The sequence below is a fragment of the Callorhinus ursinus genome, unplaced genomic scaffold (assembly GCF_003265705.2).
Source record: "Callorhinus ursinus isolate GAN/ISIS: 27379988/994484 unplaced genomic scaffold, GSC_fseal_2.0 scaffold24, whole genome shotgun sequence".
NCBI lineage: Eukaryota > Metazoa > Chordata > Mammalia > Carnivora > Otariidae > Callorhinus > Callorhinus ursinus.
In genome coordinates, this window is record NW_027397086.1 from 17,260,427 (window position 1) to 17,284,953 (window position 24,527).

The 24,527-nt window shown below is 42.0% G+C and overlaps 1 pseudogene; it reads left to right on the forward strand.

The window, feature by feature from the left end:
• The first annotated feature begins 582 nt into the window (after positions 1–582).
• On the forward strand, positions 583–4,083 carry LOC112836692 (lipocalin Can f 6.0101-like; annotated as a pseudogene).
• The last annotated feature ends 20,444 nt before the right edge of the window (positions 4,084–24,527 follow it).

Here is a 24,527-nt window from a genome sequence, read left to right on the forward strand (position 1 = left end):
GTAATCTATGAGGCACATATAATTATCCCCATTTAAAGGAAACTAAGGCTCAGAGAAATTAAATCTGTCCTCATGGCTTCACAATGGCAGAGATAGGAAGGAAGCCCAAATCTACATGAACTCCAAAGCCGTGTTCTTAAGCCCTTTCTACGTGACACCACCTCCCCAGTGTCACCCCTTTTCTGACCTACAATGGTTTGGACTTAGTTCCGCTCAGTTGGGTTATTTCACATGCTTGTAGAATCAAGTTTTCATTGAGTAGCATTTCCCCAACTCCACCAAAGTTTACTTGAAGGAACAGATGACATATTGTACTTCTCTCTCTCTCTTACAGGTCCTATGGTAGAGTGAGGTATACACAGGGATTAAACACTTTGTCCATTCATTGTGGGGGAAAGGGGAAACCACACTGGTTCAGAGAATAAGGAAAATAAATTAAAATATACTGAATACCAGAAATCATATTTCATTATTTTATTCTATCCTATTTTGATCAACTCTGTTTTAATGTTTTGTGAAAGGTACTATCATCTTTGGTAGGGACAGTTTCTTTGCTTCTGAAATTAATAACAGTGGAGTGGCATGCCCAATTCTACATACCATGTAAGTGGTGGAATATAAATCCCCTACACACTCTACTTCCCAGTTATAGTCCATTCCCACCACATATAATTGCCTTTCTGATTCCAAGCCAGATCCACAGTTAAATCTGGTTCCAAAAGGCGGCTCTTTTTTTTACCACTATTTTTTGGTTTTTTGCATATGTGTTTTAAGAAATGTAAGGCCAGCAAGTAGATCTAAAAGAGGTGAGATTGCCAGGTCTCAAAAGGGCAGGAACAATCCTTGGCCTCACACCAGTGAGTGATAGACCATTTCACAGAGTGGGAGGAGGAAATGTGGCGTCCCCTGGACAAAAAATACTAGACCGGATATAAAAACAGAGGGGCTGGGGAGCGGAGCCACCGTCAGGGAGAGACTCCCTCTCAGTGACTGTGGGGAAGACGGTGCCATCTCCTGCCAAGACGAAGCTGCTGTTTCTGTGTCTGGGGCTGATGCTCGTCTGTGCCCACCAAGAAGGAAATGATGTTGTGAGAAGAAACTTCAGTGTTTCGAAGGTAGAGTCGGTAGAGTGTAGTAGCTTCGGACCTTGGGGATGGTTTGGAGGATTCTAAGGCAACATGGCCCTACTGGAGGGCAGGGGTTCCTTTGACATACTAGACAAAAGAGGTGGTTTCAGACTTTCCACTAAGAGCAGTTGTCCTTTGTGAAAAGATGACAGTGTCTGGGGACCTCTATTCTCCCTGGAAGGGCAATGGAAAGAGCCCTAGATGTGGCACCAATTGACCTGAGTTCTAATTCCACATTCATGTCACCATTATGAGGTCTAGCCCACAGGCCAGGGTTCATGGAGACACGTGATCCTGTGGTATTCCCTTCCCTCTTTTCTTACCCAATCATTTTACTGATTTATTGCAGATTTCAGGATATTGGTATTCCATTTTCTTGGCCTCTGATGTCAGGGAAAAGATAGAAGAAAATGGTAGCATGAGGGTTTTTGTGAAACACATCGAAGTCCTGAGCAACTCTTCTCTGTTCTTTAATATGCACATAAAGTAAGTGTGGCCTTTTTCACTTAGGAAAGGAGACATGAGAATCTGAATGTGGTGTTGGAACTCTGCGTGCGTGAACACGTGCACACGCACACGCACACAAGTGTACACATACATCCTGGGTCTGTATTCAAAATCAGAGCCCATTATCTGACGCTGATCCAGGACCTGGAGAACCTGGGCTTTTTCTAGATTCAGAGATAAGAAACATGACATAAATAAATAAAAACAGGAGTAGAGGAGGTAAGGGGTAGAGAGTTTCAGAATCATAAGGAGTGTGGCATAGGTTTGGAGCACAGGATTTAGAATTGGCAGCCTATCTCTCTCTTGAACCTCTCTCTTACTAGCTGTTTGACCAAAAAACTTCATCCCTTTCACCTCAGTTTTCCCTTGGGTAAAGAGGATGATAATAATTCTCTTGTGGTGTTTTGCAAGGAGCATGTGAAGTAATGTTTGTAGAACACTTATCTGAGAGGTTAGCACATGGCCAGCCCTCAGCTAATTATCTAGCCAGGTGTTTGTAGCAATAGTGGGAAGTAGTGGCAGAAGAACAGCGATAGAAATCATTGACTCATTCTTAAAGTATCACCTAAAGTGAAATAATATAAATAAAAGCTCTTTGGAAACTGCACCCCCAAAGTGTTCAACAGTTAAGTGGAATCAGACACTCAGAGTGTGAGGGAGCTAGCCCATCAGGATCTCTGGGACATCAGCTTATTCTGTTTTACAGAGTGGATGGAAAGTGTACTGAAATTACTCTGCTGTCTGACAAAACAGAAAAGGATGGTGAATATAGTGTTGTGTGTAAGTATATGAAAAAGTCTTTCTAAAATTTACTTCCAACTCCAAGAACTTACTAAACCCCAACATCTTCAGGATCTTGACTGATTCCTAATCAGTGTTTATGCACATGATATAATGGGGGCCATCTAATAGGTAATATCCTGAATCAGGAAGAATCTTGGGTATAAAAGCCGATGCCTAGCACATAATACTACCATCAGATAAAGAAGGCAGTTTGGTTATATGTACCTCCAGCAAGAAAAGAAAATTGGCAGAAAAACAAGTGGCTGGGCAGCTTCTCATTCCCTGCCCACTTTCTGATGATGTCTGGTGGGCCATTGCCACAGCACCTTGCTCAGGATATAACACTGGAGGGGCACCTGGGTGGCTTAGTCATTAAGCATCTGCCTTTGGCTCAGGTCATGGTCCCAGGGTCCTGGGATCAAGCCCCAAATCAGGCTCCCTGCTCGTGGGAAGCCTGCTTCTCCCTCTCCCACTCCCCCTGCCTGTGTTCCCTCTCTCGCTGTGTCTCTCTCTGTCAAGTAAATAAAATCTTAAAAAAACCCACAACTATAGAGCACTGGGTATGGAATGCCAGTGGGGCTTGGAGAGAGGACAGAGACACATAATTGGCAGAGATGGTCAAGGGGGGTAGGTGAGTCTCAAGGAGGATGATAGAGCGTAAGTTGCCGCTAGATTTTTCTACCACCAGTAGTCATTGTACCAGTATCCCTTGGATGTTACCTGGTGAAGCCCAGGGAGATGTAAATGAAGGCATTAGATATCCCTCTCTATCTCCTCCAGGATATGCACTTGAATTTGTTTTGTGGGTGAGACTAGGTAAAGGGTTTCCCTTGCTTCCCTTGGAACAAACAAGCTCTGAGCTGTGTTCTGTTTCTTCCACAGATGATGGATACAATTTATTTAGCATAGTTGAAACAGACTACACTGACTATATTATGTTTCATCTTGTGAATTTCAAGGAGGAGCAGCCATTCCAACTGATGGAGCTCTATGGTAGAGTATTTTCATGCTGACACTTATCTTGGGGTGTGGAGGGGGAGGAAGAAAGGTAAGCCTGGAAACAAAGCAGTCCTCCCAATTTTATCTTGGAACGCCTCTGCTCGCCTGAAGACAGATGCTCACCTTTGGTAATCCCTCAGCCTCAGTGATGGGAAAAATGATAACATCTCTCGTGGTGCCAGAAGCATATCCTTAAGATGTCCACCTAAGCACCCAATCAGTGCTGTCCATTTTCCCATCCATCTGGAGCCGCCCCCTCATGAGCCTCAGTGACATACTCAAGACACAACAGTTCTGCTGTGTCACAACAGCCTGAGAACCAGACATGAGTGAAGAAGTCAAGAAAAGGTGTGTGAAATATTGCCAAAGATATGGAATTGTTAAGGAAGACATATTCGACCTGACCGAAGTTGGTAAGTTTAGCTATTTTTGGTTTTCCCTTCCTAAATTCCCATGTTACTGAAGGGATAAAACCAAGAAAAGGCAATACCCCAAATCAGTCCCCTTGTCTTACCCTGGAAAGTAAACTGGGGTCGGTGTTTGCATGTGCTCTGCCTCTCCAGATCGCTGTCTCCAGGCCTGAGGGAGTGAAGAGGCCCAGGGCTCCAGGTTGGTGATCTCTGGTGGAGAGGGTGGCCCAGGGATGAGTGCCTTCCAGAAGTGTTAGGGGTTTATGTCCAAAGAGGACAATGAAAATAATTTGGTAAGGAAGCTTGTGGGGAGAGCGTGAGAGGTGGAGTTGTAGGAGCTGGGTTCAGGACTCTTTCCTACCATGTGCTTATGAACAAATGGCCTAAACAATTACAAGGGGAACAATGATGTCTACCCTACTGAGTTACTGTATGGACATAATGCTGGTGAAAGTCCTCAGTAATGGATGACCTGCTAAAAATCATTAAGACTTAAATATTTGAAATGGGGAAAGAGTAAATAGGGTGTGATTTTCATACTCATTCCTTTTTTTTTTTAAAGATTTTATTTATTTATTTGAGACAGAATGAGAGAGAGAGCACATGAGAGGGGGAGGGTCAGAGGGAGAAGCAGACTCCCTGCCGAGCAGGGAGCCCGATGTGAGACTCAATCCAGGAACTCCAGGATCATGACCTGAGCAGAAGGCAGTCGCCCAACCAACTGAGCCACCCAGGCACCCAAGTTTTGCTTTCTTAATTAAAAACCTTATAAAAACAAATATAGAAAACTTTTTTTTTCTGGGCAAATAAAAACATTTGTGTGTGTGTGTGTGTGTGTGTGTGTGTGTGTGTGTGTGTGTGTTTACAAAGAGCAGACCAACAATCTAAGAAAACTTTCTTTTTAACAGAGAGAAAAATCAAATTCCAATCTTATATGAGTGTACTTTTAAAATTCCCTTATTCCAATCTTAATCAGTCCTGACCATGCATAAAATTCTTTTTCAAAGATTTCCCTTCACAAACCTTCTACAACTTTCTTTTTCATTTAGACTTTGCCCTAAGTTTTCCCTCTCTAAATAACCAGTCTGATATCAGGACAAAATTACTTTCTTTTCCCTCAACAAAAATGTATTCTCATTGCTTAAACCTTTCTCACACATCTCCTACATACAGAGTTGCTTTCCTTATTTCCTATAGTCTCAATTACATTTATGCAGAATTTTAACTCTTAGAAACCTCTGGCCTCCAGTGAAGACTAAGTAGTAACCAATTACACTAGAACTCCTTAGATTTGCAAACTTATGAGTACATCTCATAAATTTTAGAAATGTTTTTTCATAGTACAACTTTGAGTAAAGCGTAAAACATGTTTATTAGCAGATGCAATTATCTTTAGTTTCTCTGTAGTAAGACCTAAGCAGACAAACCTATGCTTAGTAATTAATGTCTCAGTATTTTATTTTATTTTATTTAGAAAAGACTTAGATACCCAAAGATTTTGGAAGCTATTTCAAAGTTTATAAATGTTTTTATTTATTTAAATGATTTGCTCTTAGCAATTACCCATGAAAACTTCATGAGACAGACAAGATCAACTTTTATCATTGATCAAATGATCAACAAGATCATTTTAAGTCCTTTTTGCTGACAAATTGTAACAGACACAACATGAATTTAGTACGTTCGGGTAGAATAAAAGCTGATTATCTGTTGTATTTGATGTTAACCCCCAAAACATGTCTATTTTAATCAAACCAACCTTGAATTAGCTTTCCTACCGAATATGTTGCACCTGTGTCCACTAAAAAGGCAGCTTGTTCCCCACTGGTCCGTTTCACATGGGGTTCCTGTGTGGCAATCTCACGTGGGCAAGAGCCAGGGATCCAGGGGCAAATTCAGAGTTTGGACTAACATTCCTCCATCTTTGTCTCCTGTTTCTCCCTCCTGCAAAAAACAGGTTTTTTTGTTTTTTTGTTTTTTGTTTTTTGTTTTTTCTGGTGGCTTTTCAGCCCTATGGAGGAGGTAGAGGAGGAAGCAGTGGGTTGGGCTTTGGTTCTGGTGTTGTGCTTGGGGGTGGGGGCAAAGAGGGGGAAGACTTAGGATTTCTTGTGTCTGCCTATTTTCCTCCATTTCTTCATTATTCTGTCAGGATGAGGGTCAGGTGTCTTACAGTTTTGTCCATCTTTGTCTCTTTAGACCATCAATCGGGTCCCTCTCCATGAGGAATCTTTATTATAGAGTAACATAAAAGTCTGAATGTGAGGAATTTCATCCCAGATCATGTGAACTTGAAAAACATTTGAGTTTTTATCTTTCTGAGTTTTAGAATGCTCAATTTTTATAAGCCTTTGCCTTTAAGCCAATTAAATAGAGCTCCTTTACAAATTAGTTTTAGCAATACCATCTGGAGGTAGAGAAAATAGCTCCCATTTATAACACTGTGGACACATACACACAAAGAAGATGCAAACAAAACTTAGCCTTTGTTTCACTCATTTGTGGAGAGGTAATTAAAGACCCCAATTTCCAAATATTCCCCCTTTTAAAAACACATCTAACTGCAAGATAGCATTATAATTTATGGATTCACTTATTATTTTCCACTTTCCAATCAGAACACAGCCAGTTTCACCCAAATACATCAAAAGCTGCAGCAACAAACCAACCAAATGAGGCTCAGAGTACCTCCATGAGCATCGGTTCCTCCCCAAAAGCCAGTGGTTTTCACTGAAGGAACCAAATGGCTTCCTAGTTTCTGGTTGCTTTGTCTTATAGCTGGTTTTCTCTAATTGCGCACACAAGAAAACTAATTCAGACGTGTCAAAAGAACCCCCAGCTGGGCCCTCTGAGACCCAGGTTATCGTTACATTTTCCCATGTAAGTAAGCGCTTGCAAGTATAGGCTCTATATGTATTGTATATATAGCCTGCTGGAGTTTTCTGTGGGTGGTTGTTGGTTGTGGTGGGGGCTGTTTAGCTTTTAGTTATTATTAATTTTTTGAAAGAGAGCACAAGTTGCGGGGGGGGGGGGCAAAGAGAACAGGAAAGAGAGAATCCTAAGCAGACCAGGCATCAAGCATGGAGCCCCACGCCAGGCTCAATCTCATGACCCTGAGATCATGACCTGAGCCGAAATGAAGAGTCAGACACTTAACACCACCCAGGCGCCCCATGGCGGTGGGGGGGGGGGGGGGTCTTTAGCTTTTGAAGCATGGTTCCCTATTCCTTTTAGTTTCACTTTTATTTTTAGAATAAGGCTTGAATAAGATCTAAGTATATTAAGTGTGGTGAATCAAAAGGGTGTGGTTTATAAGGGTCTCTTCGAGACTGCTGTGATATACTCTTAGGTGTGCCAGTTTCTCCCTGCGAGGTCTAAGACCACTGAAGGCACTCAGAGCACTGGATGACCAATCATGTGTGTGTCCCCAGATGAGCCAATTTTTAATTAACTTATGAAATGAGAAATTCCTATGGGACCCCGACACCTCTCAAGGAATAGCCTCAAACATTTCTGCTAGGCTTTCGATCACCTGAAAGCTTCATTGCGCCAGATGGAACAAATGTCTCTTTGGAGCTGAATGATTCAGTCTCCTATTTCTAGCTAGAAAACTTAAGCCTTATATTAATATCCATTAGTATAATGCCAAATTAAAATAACCAACCCATCAATTCCAACCCCTCTAGGTTATTCCCATGTAGACAATATTACTGGTGACTCTCAACAGTTCAAATAAAAGGACCGTCAACTCAAATTGAGGAGGTCTGGAGATCAGGAGAACTCACCAGATAATACCCGTGAGGTGCTAAGTCAGAGGAGCACAAAGGGGGCCTAGCTGGTACTGCGTGCTGAGTCCCGGATGACGCCCAGGTGTTCTCAGGCAAATGGCCCTGATACCCTGCCAATTATGCCAAGAAATGTTGATGCAAAATAAATCTTTTTAAAAATTTTAAAGAGAAAGGCAAAGAGTTTTATTTGAGCCTAAGTTAGGACAGCTGCCTGGATTATACAATCTTCACAAAGAAGAGAATGCTCCAGGGAAGGGACTTTTGGTGGAGGGTTATGTATGCTTTTTACATAAAGAGTAACAAAGCATCATGACAAAGAACATTCCAGAAAGTTATAGGCTTTAGCTTATGTTTTTAGTAATATGCAAGCCTATTGACTTTAATCTTATGGGAAATAGAGCCCCTGCTCTGAGGTTTTGCAGACTCATCTTGACCTTGGTAAAAGTTAAGGTATAGCTTCCCTGGGAGCCCAGAAGCAGGGCCTGCAGATGTTAAAAGGTGAAATTTTCCTTTATCAGAACTTACCAGAGATTGCTATCATTTACTGTTTTTTTTTTTTCAAAGAGCCAGTTTCTGGTTTCATTTGTTGAACTTTTTCTAGTCTGTTAATTTCAACTTTTATGTGAAGGGAGGGGTCTATCGCGGCAGGTAATGCTGTGAACTCAGAACCAGATGGCCTAGGTTTGAATTCCTCATGAAAGTCGAGGTGTGTGATCTTGAGAAGTTTTTGTTTGTTTGTTTGTTTTTTTAATCTTCTCTGGGCTTGTTTCCTCCTTACCTACTTCATCTGGTTTGTGTAAGGACTGATGCATATAAAGCAGTGCCCAACACCTGTATACATTCAATGGTATTACTGTGTGTGTGTTTTTTTTTTAAGATTTTATTTATTGACAGAGATACAGTGAGAGAGGGAACACAAGCAGGGGAGGTGGGAGAGGGAGAAGCTGGCTTCCCGCGGAGCAGGGACCCCGATGCGGGACTTGATCCCAGGACCCTGGGATCATGACCTGAGCCGAAGGCAGACGCTTAACGACTGAGCCACCCAGGCGCCCCAATGGTATTACTGTTTTTGTTCTTCCCCATATATTGAAATTAACATTTGGTTCATTGTAACATTTCAGTCTTATAAAAGACCTTTAAAGCTAACATATGCTCTCAAATCTGTCATTTTTTTGGTATAAAATTCCCTTTTTATAGATTACTTCTACCTTATTAAGTTCAATATCTGGATCAAATAGGAAATCAGGATAATCTCTCAATTCAAATTAGTAATTCTTCATCTTTATTTCTAATTGTTCAGAAAAGAACCTTGAAGTTTTAAATATGTAGTCATGTGAGTCCTGTTTTATATGTTCTGCACGATGTCTGTTCTCCATGTACTTTACTACAGAGCTGTTAGATCACTGCAGGTTGTTTTATTTTTGCCTCTTAAGTTCAGCATGACTATTGAAAACAGGTCTTATCAAGTTTCATTTCTGTTTTGAGCAATTTTTTTTGCTTTTATAGGTGCTTAAATGTAGGGCAAGGTTCACTATTGTATTTTCTATTTATTTTTTAAAAGATTTTTATTCGAGAGAGTGAGTGTGCACAAGCAGGGGGAGCAGTAGAGGGAGACGGAGAGGCAGGCTCCCCGCTGAGCAGAGAGCCCGATGTGGGACTCGATCCCAGGACCCTGGGATCATGACCTGAGCCGAAGGTAAGCTTCGGCTTACCAAATGAACCACCCAGGCACCCCTATAGTTCCTATTTACACTGTAAATAATTACATCCTAAAACCCATTGATTGGCTTGGCCCTCTTCCTTTGCTGTCCCTTGAGGGGCAGGCCAGCAGTCGGACCAGATGCCTGCTTCCAGCGGGGACTGCAGGTGCCCTGGGGTGTGTGGGTCTCTTCCCCTCTGCCCAGGGCAGGAGTCCCTTTGGAGTGGTGCCCATCCGTGCTGGGGCTGCTTGCAGGATGGGTGGGGGCAGGAGGCGGGGGGCACACAGTGTCAAGTGTTGGTGGATCCCACAGGTGTCTATCTAGGCTGGGGGGAGGGGGAGAACTAGTCTCCAGCTCTTTTATCCTTAAAGACGTCTCCCTGCCCCTCCACTGTGTTGGGAGATCAAACTCCTCCCCTGATACACCAAATGCTCTTCAAAGTGCTGCTTTGTTGGGTCTCTGAGGGGTAATTCTAGCTCTTTAAGGAGGAAGACTACGGCCCCCCCGGGCTCTTCCAGAGCTAAGCCTGTAACCAAACCAAGTGTGTTTGTCCACCTGATGCACCGCAAGCCAAGAAAAATGGACAGTAAGCTTTTGCATTGAAGGTAAGCTTTTTATTGGTGTGGCACCGCCCAGGAGAATGTCCCAAACTACCCAATGGCTTATATGCAGGGGATTATAAAGGGTGAAGACTCAGGGTAAGGGTCACAGGAGCTTGAGTCATGCCGATTGGGGATTAGGTGGGTGTAGAATTCCTTTCTTGATCATCTGGCGGTCCTTCAGCTTCAGGGGCTGGTACCGCACCCCGTTCTCAGCCAACATTTGTGAGGCCAGCTCCAGACTACAAAGGCAGACGTTCTACAGCCACAACCTACTAAGCTGCAAAGCTTTTTCTTGCAAACGTGGCACATTTCTTAGGTCAGGCAGGACAGCATCCCCTAGACTGTGTGGAAGCAACTTTGATACTAAAAACCTATAAAATTGCCTCAGGGAGTAAGGGCTACAGACTCCGATCCCAGGCAGGCAGGAGTGATAGGTCTACATGGTGGGGGCTACATCCCTGGGGTCGGTCCCCCCTTATCTTTGACCATTCCTCAGTGATGAGGGGTAGGGATAAGGACCAGTCTAGCTCCTTTCTGTGCAACAAGGGCCAAGGTCAGGATTGGAGGAGAGAAACTGTTTTGCTCCTAACTGTAAGCCCTGTTGGGTTTCTGGCCTAACTTTGGTGCTTAAATTCCTGCTTTTGCCCAGTTTCAGGAGTAGGTAAGTCACAAAAAGAACAGCCAAGACAGAGAAGCTAATTTTGATTAACCCCCCCGAGTTTTGATGGAATTCCTTGAGGAATGCCAGAAGACTAGAAAACCCGTCCCCTTTTGCTCTAATTTGTTGCAGCACGTGGCTTGTTCTCTGTTCTTGTCTAGGGAGCTTGTCCACTTCAGCTGAAGAATTAATGTAAATGCAGCAGCATAAGTTAATTACCTGGCATAGCCCTCTCCTTGTTCTGCCAAAATCGAACCCGAGGCCGTTCTATGGTCCAGCACTACCTGGGCCAAGGAGTCAGATGGTTTTTGTTGAGCAAGTTCATTGGCCAAAGTCCCTAAGGTGATAAAAAAGATCATGTATTCATGAGCCCTAATTCCCCACCAGGATAAAAATGTTCTCCCAAGTGACTATCAGAATTTCTCCTCTTGATAACTAGGCAAGTAATCCCCATCCGGTGTTTATTCCCTTGTTGTTCAATAAAAAGTTTAGTCAGTGGACTTAGCCCTCTTAGTTTCACTTGAACTGTGAACGGAAAGGAGTAACCAAATTCCCTAGTAAATAGATCCCTCTTATTTTTCAACTATCAAGACACGGAGAAGCCCAGGGTTTGGTGAGAAGTGAGGGGAAGGACCTACCTTCTGACCAAGATTTTTTTTTTTTCCTCAGACAAACATTACAGATCAACGTTCTTCCCTCCTAGTCAGAGTTTAATTGTTCTGGACCTTCGGTAAGAAGTCTGTCCCATAGCTCATGAAGCAGTCAGTCTTGAGGATAGGTCAGTTCAGTTAAACAGTGGTCCCCTGTCAGGAGGCGGTCCTGCAAGTGGGCTCTCAAAGTTAGGCCGATATTGTACAAGCAGTCCCATAATAGGCATTTCTATGGAAACAAAGGAAAAACATGTTAATGGTTGGAGCAGATTATTAACCCATTGCCTGAGTGCCCAGTGCTCCTTGGGAGAAGATTTCTAGATGTCAGGCTTGAAGTGTCTGCAGATGGAGTGACGGCAGACCGTGGCAAGCTGATTTTCTTGGTCTTCAGTGCGCATACCCCTGGTGCTCCCAGTGGCCTGTGCAGCAAAAGGCACAAAGGTTGTCTAAACATGGGCTGTTGTGGCAAGATCTGACGTTTACCTGAAATTGTCTAGCTTTGGTTTGTAGGGCTTCAGGGAAAAGGGCAGGGTGGGTCCCAAAGAATAGAAAATTGGAAGCCTTAGCTTGGAGAGTCATAGGCCGATGCTCAAAGAAACTAGAAGAATTCAGGATCCCAGTTTTAGAGGCAAACGTTCAAAGGCAATCCGAATTAGAATTTAACATCCACAGAGGTAGGTTATTCAAACAGGATTTCTAACATTACCCTCATTTGCAAAGATAGCCCAGTTAAAACTAGCTTGTTGGCAAAAATAAGTCCAGTTTTAACAAACTGGGCCTAATTATATAAGTGCTACAGGAATAGTGATTGACCATATAAGCTTTTTTAAAATCTGCTTTGCTGGAACTTTTTGCAAGGAATTTCAGACTGAAATTTTAAGAGCCTCTCAAGAGCAGAGGCCAAGGCAAATATTTGCCCTCGGATTTCACCTGTAATACCTATAACATTTGGGTTATTTCATCTCAAGGTCCCCCAAATATCCTGGGGTTTCTGAGACTGCCAGGAAGTGACTTTTTACTCACCTGGTAAGACTCCCAGGTAAACAAGGTAGCAGGTTGATATTTATTTCCAAAGGGCTTCATTGGCTCCATAAGGTCAACCCCAGTTCCTTAAAGCTGTCTGGTCATATCTGACTCTATGCACATCTCTCTCAAATATGACCTTCCAGTCAAAGCCTCGGTAATAGAACCAATGGTTTCCTGTTACAAGGAGAACAGATTCTTACTGAACTTATGTAAATAACTAATTGCCATGAAAGAATACTCACAGAGTTTCCGAATTCTGGAGGGATCAGGTAGGGAGAAAGTTTTCATATTTGTTTACAAAGGAAAAATTTTTTAAAGATTTTATCCATTTATTTGACAGAGACACAGCAAAAGAGGGAACACAAGCAGGGGGAGAGGGAGAAGCAGGCTTCCTGCTGAGCAAGGGAGCCTGATGTGCGGCTCCATCCCAGGACCCTGGGATCACAACCGGAGCCGAAGGCAGACGCTTAACAACTGAGCTACCCAGGTGCCCCTACAAAGGAAAATTTTACCAAATTTGTATAAGTCCTAGAGAGCTAAGAGAAAAAAGCTTCCTTTAATCTGGGAGAGCAAACATTATAAACAAGGTTTTAAACAAGAGTCATAAAAACTATAATCTTCCTCAATTTGTTCAGCCCCCTGTTAATTCTTGTTCTGTTGAAATGCAGTTTTCCCACTAGTTCTGGAAATTCTTAGTTTGGATCTTAAAGGTATCAGAAACCTGTATGTGTCCAAAGTCCTTTCCATGAATCTCCTTGAAGCTGAAATATAGTTGCAAAAGAAAAAAAAATGGTGACTATAAAGATGACTCAGAGGGTCATGGCTCAAGCAGTAGTGAGCATTCATAATGCAGTTGACAAGGAAATGTTATTTCTGTGACCCACAACATTTCAATTAGAATGACAGCTGATGACCTTATGCTAGACCCTGTCAAAACCTTAGGGATTTCATATAATTTCTGGAATCATTCTGGCATTCACCCATACAACATAAGAGTCGCTTATTTCCAGGAGTCTTGATTTTATTTATCAGAATTCTAAATTCTTGGAAACCTTAGTTTCTAGTGAAAATTTAATAAGCAACTGAACTGTTGCAGAATTTAGATAAACAAATTTGCCAATTTCTAGAAACATGTATTTTTTTATAATATCTTATAAAAGTATAAAATGTTTACTAACAGACCCAAGTATCTTTAGTTTCCCTGTACTAGGAAACCAAATGCAGATAAACTTATATTTAGTAGTTGACTTGGTATTAATTATAAAGGTCCAATGAATTTCACTTGGTTTATCAATGAACCTAGCAAAACTTCAAAGTTTCAGCTTGTAAAATCTTTGATAACATATTTATCTAAAAATCCTTAAAATTTACTTGCTCTTCCGTATGCCTAGAATATCCATAAAAATGTTTGTTGGATCAGCCTCTCAAGCTATATATAATTTAAAAAAAACACCATGATAGATTGTATTAACTTATTTCACTTAAGTCTAGAATAAGTTTGAATTTTAATGCTGATAATTCTAAAGACGTGTTTTAATTAAACCAACCTTGAATTAACTTTAATATCAAGTATTTCTCCAGATCACATGGACCTGAAAAACATTTTTTATCTTTCTGAGTTATGGAATGATCAATTCTTACACACACTTGCCTTTAAACCAAGTAAACAGAGCTCTTTTATAAATTTTAGTATTACCATCTGGAAGTAGAGAAAATTCTCATAACACACATGGACACAGACAAAACAGAGACAGACAAATCTAGCTCCTGTTTCACTAATTCTTGTGGAGAAGACGTTAAAGTCCCAGTTTCCAAATACCTGATCCCCAAAGGGGGTGGGGGGAAGAGGAGGTAACAGGCTTTTTAGGGTCACCATGTTGTTGGAATAAACTTTTACTTTTTTTTTTTCTGAGCTGGCTTATTCTGATACGAAAGCATAAGAGCTCAAAAATAATGAAATCTTGCCATTTACAATGACATGGATGGAATTAGAGAGTGTTATGCTAAGTGAAATAAGTCAGAAAGACAAAGACCATATGATTTCACTCCTATGTGGAATTTAAGAAACAAGACAGATGAACATAGGGGAAGGGAAGGAAAAATAAAACAAGACGAAACCAGAGAGGGAGACAAACCATAAGAGACCCTTACCTCTAGGAAACACACAGAGGGTTGCTGGAGGGGAGGGGGGGAGGGGGATGGGGTGAGGGCATGTGATGTGATGAGCACTGGGTGTTATATACAATTGATGACTCCCTGAACTCTGCCCCTGAAGCTAATACTATACTATATGTTAACTAAATTGAATTCAAATAAAGAATTAGACTCATTTTTCTCTCCTTTTATAAAACGAATCTAATTCTAAGGTGGTATGATAATTTAAGGATCCATTTTCTGGCCAGCGTTCTCCTGATTCTAGACCATACTGTGGACATGATTTGTTGTAAAATAATTTTTCCTTTTCAGGGGTTCATAGCTAGATGTAGCCCAATTTTGTAATGTGCAATTCAAAGGACTGCAAGGAACAATGGAATTAGTTCCCCATTGTTAACACGGGGACAGAACAGAACCAGAAACCAGAGTAACCTCTCAAAAGGCTGTTTCTCTTATACAATCAGAAGTTCCCCCAAACCAAATAAACCCTGAAGGAGTTTAGGGGAGGAAAATGAAAGTTTGTGTCGTCACACATGAGGTGACTTACCAGAAGAGGTCTTCCTGGACAACAAAGCCTCGCGCCTTGTTTCTCCCGCAGCCAACGAGAAGCGCCACAGGACCTGGATACCGATCAATGGTGCATGCCTCAGCCCTGCTGCTGGAGAAAGTTGGGCTGCACTTCAGCATTCTGCCCCAGGTCTGGAACCACCAAACCACCAGTGGAAGTGTCTAGTAGGGACAAAATCCCATTTTGGTTGCCAAATTTGTAACCAAGCCAGAGTTCATCCACCCGTTGCACAGCTAGCCAATAAAAACTGACTATTTATTGGTGTGGCACCACCCAGGAAAATGAGGAGTTAATGTTCAAAGTCCCAAACTCCCTAATGGCTTACAAGCAGGGGTTTTATTTTTTATTTTTTATTTTTTTGAGAGAGAGAGGAAGAGGTTGGGGAGAGGGGGAGAGAGAATCTTACGCAGGCTCCACACCCAGCATGGAGCCCAACTCGGGGCTCAATCCCACGATCCTGAGATCATGACCTGAGCCCAAATCAAGAGTTGGATGCCTAACCAACAGCTACCCATGCGCCCCACAAGCGGGGTTTTTAAAGTGCGAAAATTCAGGATGAGGATCTCTGGGCCTTGGATCATGCTGATTAGGGATTAGGGTACCTGTAATACTTCCTTTCCTCTTGATCTTGTCCCTTCTGGTGACTTCCTGTCTGGCTTTGATGTGATTGGAGTGAGGTGGCCGTTCAGCTTCAGGGTCCTGGCCCTGCAAGATGTTCTCAGGAGATTACATTAGTGATGTCTCTAGAGTACAGAAAGAAGTTCTATATTCTGTGACTACTACTGAGCTGGGAATTAATTTTTTTCTCATAAACGTGGCACATTATGTTTCTCCGGCAGAAGAGTATCCCACAAACTTTCAGGAGGCAACTTTGTTATTTCCCGAGGCAATTTTCCAGTTTTAACAGTAACTAAGGGCAATGGGACTCTGGTGAGAGGGAGCTAAGAGCCATATGTCTAAATTGTGGGGTATTGTGGGGGCTTGCATCCCCCAGTTTTAAGCCTGCTGATTTTTAAAGTATCTGAAATTAAGCTCTGCTAATTGTTGAAACTCTGAAGTTAAGCCCCACTGGTCTGCAGAGCCAAATGTTAGAACTTACCTTCCTAGGGCAGGTTCCCCATGCCTGGGATGCCTGGTGTGAGGTCTGATCCTCTTGCTTCTCCATGCTTGTGGTGTCCCTCCCATTTGGGGTTAGTCTTGCCGGGAGTTTGGTTCCCAACTGCATCTCCACACCTCCTACCCTTTTCAATGGGGCTTCTCCTCTCTGTGGAAAGTCTGTTCTGCCAGTCTTCTGGTGGCTTTCAGAGTTAGTTTCACTGATGTAGCTGTTACGTCGGTATGTCCATGGGACGAGGTGAGCTCAGGATCCTCCTACTCCAAGTTAAAGATGAAATAAAGGCCTCCAAGCATAACACTGAAGAAAGCCATCAAACCACAAAGGAAGACCAAGAAAAGAAGAACAGCTAAGAACTGCAAAAAGAACCATAGACCAGGAGCGCCTGAGTGGCTCAGCCGGCTAAGCGACCAACTTTTTGATTTGGGCTCAGGTCATGATCTTGGGGTCCTGGGATAGAGCCCGACATTGGGCTCCATGCTCAGTGGGGAGTCTGCTGGAGGATTCTCTCTTCCTCTCCCTCTGCCCCTCCCCCCACTTGTGCACGCTCTAAAATCTTTTTTAAAAAAAGTAACAAAATGGCAATAAATACACATCAATAATTACCTTAGAGCACTTAGTACATTTACATGTAAAGACATAGGGTGTGGGGCGCCTGGTAGTTCAGTCGGTTGAGCGTCTGACTCTTGATTTCAGCTCAGGTCATGATCTCAGGGCCATGATATTGAGCCCCATGTCAGGCTCTGTGCTCCGCGGAGAGTATGTTTGAGGTTCTCTCTGCCTGTACCCCTCCCTCCTACTCATTCTCCCTCTCTGAAATAAATACATAGGGTGACTGAATGGATAAAAAAGCAAGACCCATCTACATGCTGCCTGTAAGAGACACACTTCAGACCTAAAGATACATGCAGGTTGAAAGAAAAGGGATGTAAAAACATTTACCAAGCAAAAGGAAGAAGAAACCTGGAGTAGCAATATTTCTATCAGACAACATAGACTTTAAAAAACAAAGACTATAACAATAGATCAAGAAGGACACAACATAATGATAAAGGGAACAATCCAACCAGAGGATAGGTTATAAATAACTATGCACCCAACATGGGAGCACCTGAATAAATAAAGCAACTATTAACAGACATCAAGAAATTGACAGTAATAGGGGACTTTAACACCCCACTTACATCTATGGACAGATCATCCAGACAGAAAATTAACAAGAAGACAGTGGCTTTGAATGACACATCAGATGGACCCAAAAGACATGAGAACATTCCATTCAAAACAGTGGAATACACATCCAAGTGCACATGGATCATTCTCCAGAATAGAACACAGGTTAGGCCACAAAATACATCTTAATTCAAGATTGAAATCCTATCATGCATCTTTTCTACTCTGAATGCTATCAAACTACAAGTCAATCACAAGAAAAAACTCTGGAAAGAAGACAAATACACAAATAGGCTAAATAACATGCAACTAGACAATGAATAGTTTAACCCAGAAATCAAAGAGGAAAATACATGGAAACATATGAAAATGAAAGCATAATGGTCCAAAAAGCTTTGGGATGCAGTAAAAGCAATTCTAAGAGGGAAGTTTATAGTAATACAAGCCAACCTCAAGCAACAAGAAAAATCTCAATCTAACCTTAAAGGATCTAGAAAAAGAGCAAAGCCCAAAAAGCCTAAAGTCAGTAGAAGGAAGAAAAGAATAAAGAACAGAGCAGAAATAATATAGGAGACTTAAAAAATGAAACCAGGGGGCGCCTGGGTGGCTCAGTTGTTAAGCGTCTGCCTTCAGCTCAGGTCATGATCCCAGGGTCCTGGGATCGAGCCCCGAATCGGGCTCCCTGCTCCATGGGAAGCCTGCTTCTCCCTCTCCCACTCCCCCTGCTCGTGTTCCCTTTCTCCCTGTGTCTCTCTCTGTCAAATAAATAAAAATCTTAAAAAAAAAAATGAAACTAGGAGCAGGTTAAGATAAACAAAATTGATAAATCTTTAGCCAGACTCCTCAAAAGAGGACTCAATCAGAAATAGAGGAAAAATAACAACAAATACAAAAAATTATAAGAATATTATGAAAAACCACGGGCCAATAACCTGGCCAACCTAGAATTCCTAGAAATATAACCTTCCAAAACTGAATCAGGAATAGAAAATTTGAACAGACCAGTTAGCAATGAAATTGAATAATCAAAAAAAAAAATCTCAGAAGTCCAGGACCAGATGGCTTCACAGGTGACTTCAACCAAACATTTAAAGAGTTAATATCTATTTTTTTCAAAATATTTTTTAAAAAAATAGGAAGGAAAGCTCCCAAGTACATTCCACAAGGCCAGCATTACCCTGATACCAAAACCAGATAAAGATACTACAAGAAAACAAAAACAAAAACTATAGCCCCATACCTCTGATAAACATAGATGCAAAAATCCTCAACAAAATATTAGCAAACCGAATCCAAAAATGTATTTAAAAAAATCATTCACCACAATCAAGTGGGATTTATTCCAGGGATGCAAGAGTGGTTCAATGCTTGCAAATCAACATGATGTATCATATTAACAAGAGAAAGCATAAAAACCATATGATCACCTCATTCGATACAGAAAAAGCACTTGACAAAATTCAACATCTATTCATGATAAAAATTCTCAAAGTAGGTTTAGAGGGAACATACTTCAATATAGGCCATATATGAAAAACCCACAGCCAACATCATATTCAATGGTGATAAACAGAACTTTTCCTCTAAGATCAGGAACAAGACAAGGATATCTATTCTCACCACTTTTATTCAACATAGAACAAGAAGTCCTAGCCACAGTAATTAGACAAGAAATAGAAATAAAAGGCATCCAAATTGGTAAGAAAGAAGCAAAATTTTCACTATTTGCAGATGACATGATACTATATATAGAAAACACTAACAACTCCACCAAAAACCTATTAGAACTGAAATGAATTCAATAAGGTTGCAGGATACAAAAGATACAGAAATATGTTGAATTTCTATACAGTAAGGAAGTAGCAGAAATTAAGACAATCCCATTTTTAATTGCACCAAAAACTATACCTAAGAATAAACTTAACCAAGAAGGTGAAAGACCTGTACTCCAAAACCTATAAAACACTGATCAACGAAAATGAAGAGGACACAAATGATAAGATATACCATGTTCATGGATTGAAAGAAACAATACTGTTAAATTGTCCATACTACCCAAAGCAGTCTACAGATCTAATGCAATCCCTATCAAAATACCAACAATGTTTTTCATAGAGCTAGAACCAATAATACTAAAGTTTGTATGGAACCACAAAAGACCCCCAAACAGCCAAAGCAAGCTTGAGAAAGAACAACAAAGCTGGAGCTATCACCATCCCAGATTTTAAGGTATGCTACAAAGCTACAGTAATCAAGACAGTATGGTACTGGCACAAAACACACATCTGTGGATCAGAATAGAAAACCCAGAAATAACCCCACACTTGTATGGTCAATCTAGGACAAAGGAGGCAAGAATATACCACAGGAAAAAGTCTCTTCAACAAATAGTGCTGGGAAAACTGGACAGCTATATGCAAAAGAATGAAACTAGACCATTTGTTACACCATGCACAAAACTAAATTCAAAATGGATTAAAGACCTAAGTGTGAGACCTAAAACCATAAAACCCCTAGAAGAAAACACAAGCAGTAATGTGACATCAGCGGTAGAAATATTTTTCTAGATAGGTCTCTGCAGGCAAGCAAAAGGAAAGCAAAATTAAACCACTGGGACTGCACCAAAATAAACTTTTGCATAGCAAAGAAAACCAACAAAACAAGGCAACTTACTGAGTGGAAGAATTATTTGCAAATGATATATCCAATAAGGGATTAATATCCAAAATAAATAAAGAACTTATAGAACTCAACACCAAAAAAAAAAAAATTAAAAAGTGGGCAGATTTTCAGACATTTTCCTGAAAATACACAGATGGCCAAGAAACAATTGAAAAGATGCACAACTTCACTCACTAATCAGGAAAATGCAAATCAAAACCACAATGAATACCACCACTTACAACTGTCAGAATGGTTAGAATCAAAAACACCAGAAATGAGTATCGGCGAGGATGTGGAGAAAAAGGAACCCTGTGCACTGCTGGTGGGAATGTAAATTGGTGTAGCTGCTGTGGAAAACTGTATGGAGTTTCTTCAAAACAACAACAATAGCAGAACCCTAATAGGGTTACAGTAATGATCCAGTAATGCCACTACTGGGTATTTATGTAAGCAAAAACACTAGTTCAAAGATATATGCACCCCTATGTTTATTGCAGCGTTATTTACAGTAGCTGATACGGAAGCAGCCCAAGTGTCCAACCACAGATGAATGGATAAAGGTGTGCTGCATATACACAATGAAATGTGGGTCATAAAAAGGGAATCTTTCTATTTGCAACGACATGGATGGACCCAGAGAGTAGAATGCTAAGTGAAATAAGTCCAAGAAAGACAAATACCATATGATTTCACTCACTGAATTTTAAGAATCCAATGAACCAAGAGGGAGGAAGAAAACCAGACTCTTACAGAGAACTGGTGGTTGCCAGAGGGAGGTGGGTGGGAGGGTGGGTGAAATAAAGGGAACAAAGAGCAAGAAAGTTACTAAGGCATTAACAAAACAAACATTAACAAAACAAACAGGGATTGTAACAATCTCGTCCTTCCTTAAGTACCAATTTGTCCAATAGCATTCACTCCCCCACCTATTTTTAATTTCTTTGCCTTTAAGTCACTCTAAAGACTCACAGCTGTTTTAATTAAAAAAAAAAAAAAAGATTTATTCATTTCAGAGAGAGCACACGGGATGGGGGTAGGGGCAGAGGGAAAGGGAGAGTGAGTCCCAAGCAGACTCTGCACTGAGCGGGAAGCCCAACTCCGGGCTCGATCTCAGGACCTTGAGATCACCACCCAAACAGAAACCAAAAGTTGGACGCTCAACTGACTGTGCCACCTAGGCACCCCTTATTTTTTATTTTTTGAAGATTTATTTTAGAGGGAGAGAGAGTGGTGGGGGAGAGGTTCAGAGGGAGACAAAGAGAGAGTGTGTCTCAGGCAGGCTCCACGCCCAGTGCAGAGCTGGCGTGAGCCCCCTGATGTGGGCTCCATCTCACAACCCTGATATCATGACCTGAGCCAAAACCAAGAGTCCGAGGCTTAACCGACTGCACTATGCAGGCGCCCCACACAGCTGTGCTTTTTAATTCATGCTGACAGTGAATTTAGAAATAGAAGAACTCATCGGGCACCCATTTCAGATTGTAGTCCTTACATTTCTTTTTTTTTTTTTTTTTTTTTACTGTTTTATTTGGTCTTTGGCTGGTATGATCACATTTTTCTTTTTCCTATTAAATGACAAGTTCTACAATCTTCAATTCTAGGAGTTCTGGTCCCCTTCTTAAACACAACCTCTATCGCTCTTTACTGCATTTGCTGTCCAGAACTTGGATAATTGTCTACGAGGTACAAGGAACTATTTTGAAGAGATTAACTATCACATACATGCTGAACTTGATTACAGTGGAATTCCAGGGGGAAGAAAAACCCTATTTTGTTCATGCATCTCCAGTAAACCACACACAGTAGGAAGTCACACTGAACACCCAGACATTATGATACACATAATACACACTAAAATATGTAGAAAAGGGCATAATTAAGAGAACCATGCTGTTATCAGAAAGGACAGGTACAAACAGACCAAAGCACACATTTACTGGTAGAGTTCTATATCCAGAGGATTCTTAGATATTACCTGCATTAGAAACCTTAATCTCCATCTTCAAAATACTTCAGCATTCTCAGGTCACCCTCTAGTGGTATTTAACATGGTTTTAACCTTAATGTTACAGCAACAGTCTTAGTGCTTCAAGGCATGGTTTATGAATACATCTATGAAGTGGAGAAGGTGGTAAGGGAATAGTGCAATTAGCTCTGTGGTCTATAAGGCTGCTTCTATTTCTGAGATTACTGCTAGGACTCCCAGTTAAACTTGGTATGCTGGGCATATGATCGCTTGTGCTCCCTCCTGAAACCCCACTACAGTGAATTTAAATGTCTGAAGGAGAGGAAGTGGCAGCAGAATCCCTTAAAAACAAAAGAATCAGAGAGAAGGTAATAGCGAAGGAGGAGCAGACTCCGCACTGAGAACAGAACCTGACTTGGGGCTCGATCTCACAACCTTGAGATCACCACATGAGCAGAAACAAAGAGTTGGATGCTCAAATGACTACACCACCCAGGAGCCCCTTATTATTTATTATTATTTTTTAAGATTTTGGAGAGAGTGGGAGTTGGCGAGCAGAACTACAAAGGCGTTCTCTTAGCAAACCAGAGAAAGCTGGAATGCAGCACCTAAAGCCAAGAAGAATCTAGATCCTCAATGCAGCACTCTGGAAAGGCTCCAGCCAGGGGCACAAGGAACATGTGGAATGAGGGCTCTGCAGTGCCCTGCAGCATCACCTCAGTGGCAAGCCAAGAGAGGAAGCAGTCCAGATTGGTACTGGGGTGAGAGTAGTAGAGACAGTGAGAACTAGCAAGTTTCTGGATGCACTTTAAAAGAGAGCCAACAGGATTTCCTGATGGATGGGACATGGAGAAGAGAAGAAAGAATGACATCTTGGGTTTTTACCCAAGTGACAGGAAAAGTGGAGTTGATATTAGCTGAAAGAAAACCACAGGAGCTATAGGTTTAGAAGAGACCAGGAGTTCATATGTAGACATGTTAAGTTTGAGATGCCTATTGGACATCCGAGTGGCAATGGTAAGCCGTCAGTTATCAGTGGTCAAGAAATAAACATGCCTTCTACCCTTCTGTCTTCAGTCTGTTTGCCACCTACACACGTGAAAAGACATATAAGTGGTCATAAGATATACAGAAATACTATTGAGGATTGCCTCCTCCCTCCCCAAACAATATCCACTTTTTTTTTTTTCATTTGAGAGACAAAGCGAGTGAGAGCACAAGCAGGGGGCAGAGTTAGAGGGAGAAGGAGCAGCAGACTCCCCGCTGAGTAGGGTGCCTGATGTGGGGCTTGATCCCAGGACCCCAGGATCATGATCTGAGCTGAAGGCAGACGCTTAACTGACTGAGCCACTCAGGTGCCCCTATCCACCCTTCATTTTATATTGTCTTGGCTTCTGGCAAGTTTTCCTATGAATAATCATAATGGCTCACTGACTGGCATAATTAAGCCAACCAGAAACAAGACCAGATCCATTCAATTTGTACTCTAAGCAACGGAATCAGAATCTGCGATATCATCCTCAGCTACGCCCCCCAAGATTCCAGCTGAACCAAGCCCACGAAGCCATTCGTGTCCCCCTTAGACAAGTGGCTCCCTCCTTAAGTTTCTATATCAGCCTAAAGCATGAATCCACAAGGAGCAGGATATATTAACAATTGCCCCCAGGGAGGAAGCCTAGTACTTACAGATGAACTTCATCATTCGGGCAGTCTGCATTTTTCCAAGTGGAAGACCCATCAGAGATGCCCTTCAAGCTGTGGAAACAAATAAGGCTTGCTGACTGAACTCTGGGTCACTCAAATGCCTGTGGCAAAAACTGGTTCCGAGACCTACTGGAATCAGGTGCTGATCGAACCTAACTCTGCCACAATACACATAATACATGCGTTTTAGGAGATCTGGAAGCAGCTATATAGCTTCCAAGAAGCAGTACAATCCCAACAGAGAATATAGCGTCCCTGGAAAGAGTTTGGTTGGGGGAAGCCCTCTGAACTGGGATCTATGTCAGTCAGAAAGCACAGCTTCACAGTAGCTCCAACATGGCCTCCTAGCCAACTGGGGAGCCTTCGAGTCTCCAGTACTGTCCAACTAGAAGGTCTGAAGACCGTCTAGTTTGTCCCCAGCCCTAGCTGGGTTGCAGTATCCACTTCCTAGAACAGTCAGAGCTGTGTGGCTGAGGAAGGCAGACTCATCAGGTTTGGGAGACACATGCCATGGACTTCCCCCCTGTAGCATAGCTGAAGGCAGTTCTGAAAGACAGGTCCTTAATGCCCTTTCTCCCCCACCTCTCAGCTGCTTCTATGTTGCTCTTCCTTCACCACCACCCCTCCCCAAATCTGGCCCTTGCCAGTAGCTAGAACCACGCTTTATCCAATCATCTCTTATGCCCAAAAGTCTCCTCTGGAAGAATCAGGTGAAAGAGACACGGACATTTTTATAAAACCTCAGAATAAATTGGAAGCCCCTAGGCCTCCCTCTCAGTGCAGAGGAAGCTGATCAGTAACCTGAAGTAGCATCAGTGGTGAGGTAGTGCCTGCCAGCTGCAGAGGGGGTCAAAAGGCTGATGAAGTTCATGTGTAAGGCCGGGGAAGGGGAAACCTCCCTTGGGAACGGCCACCCCTACTGCAGAATGGGGAAGTC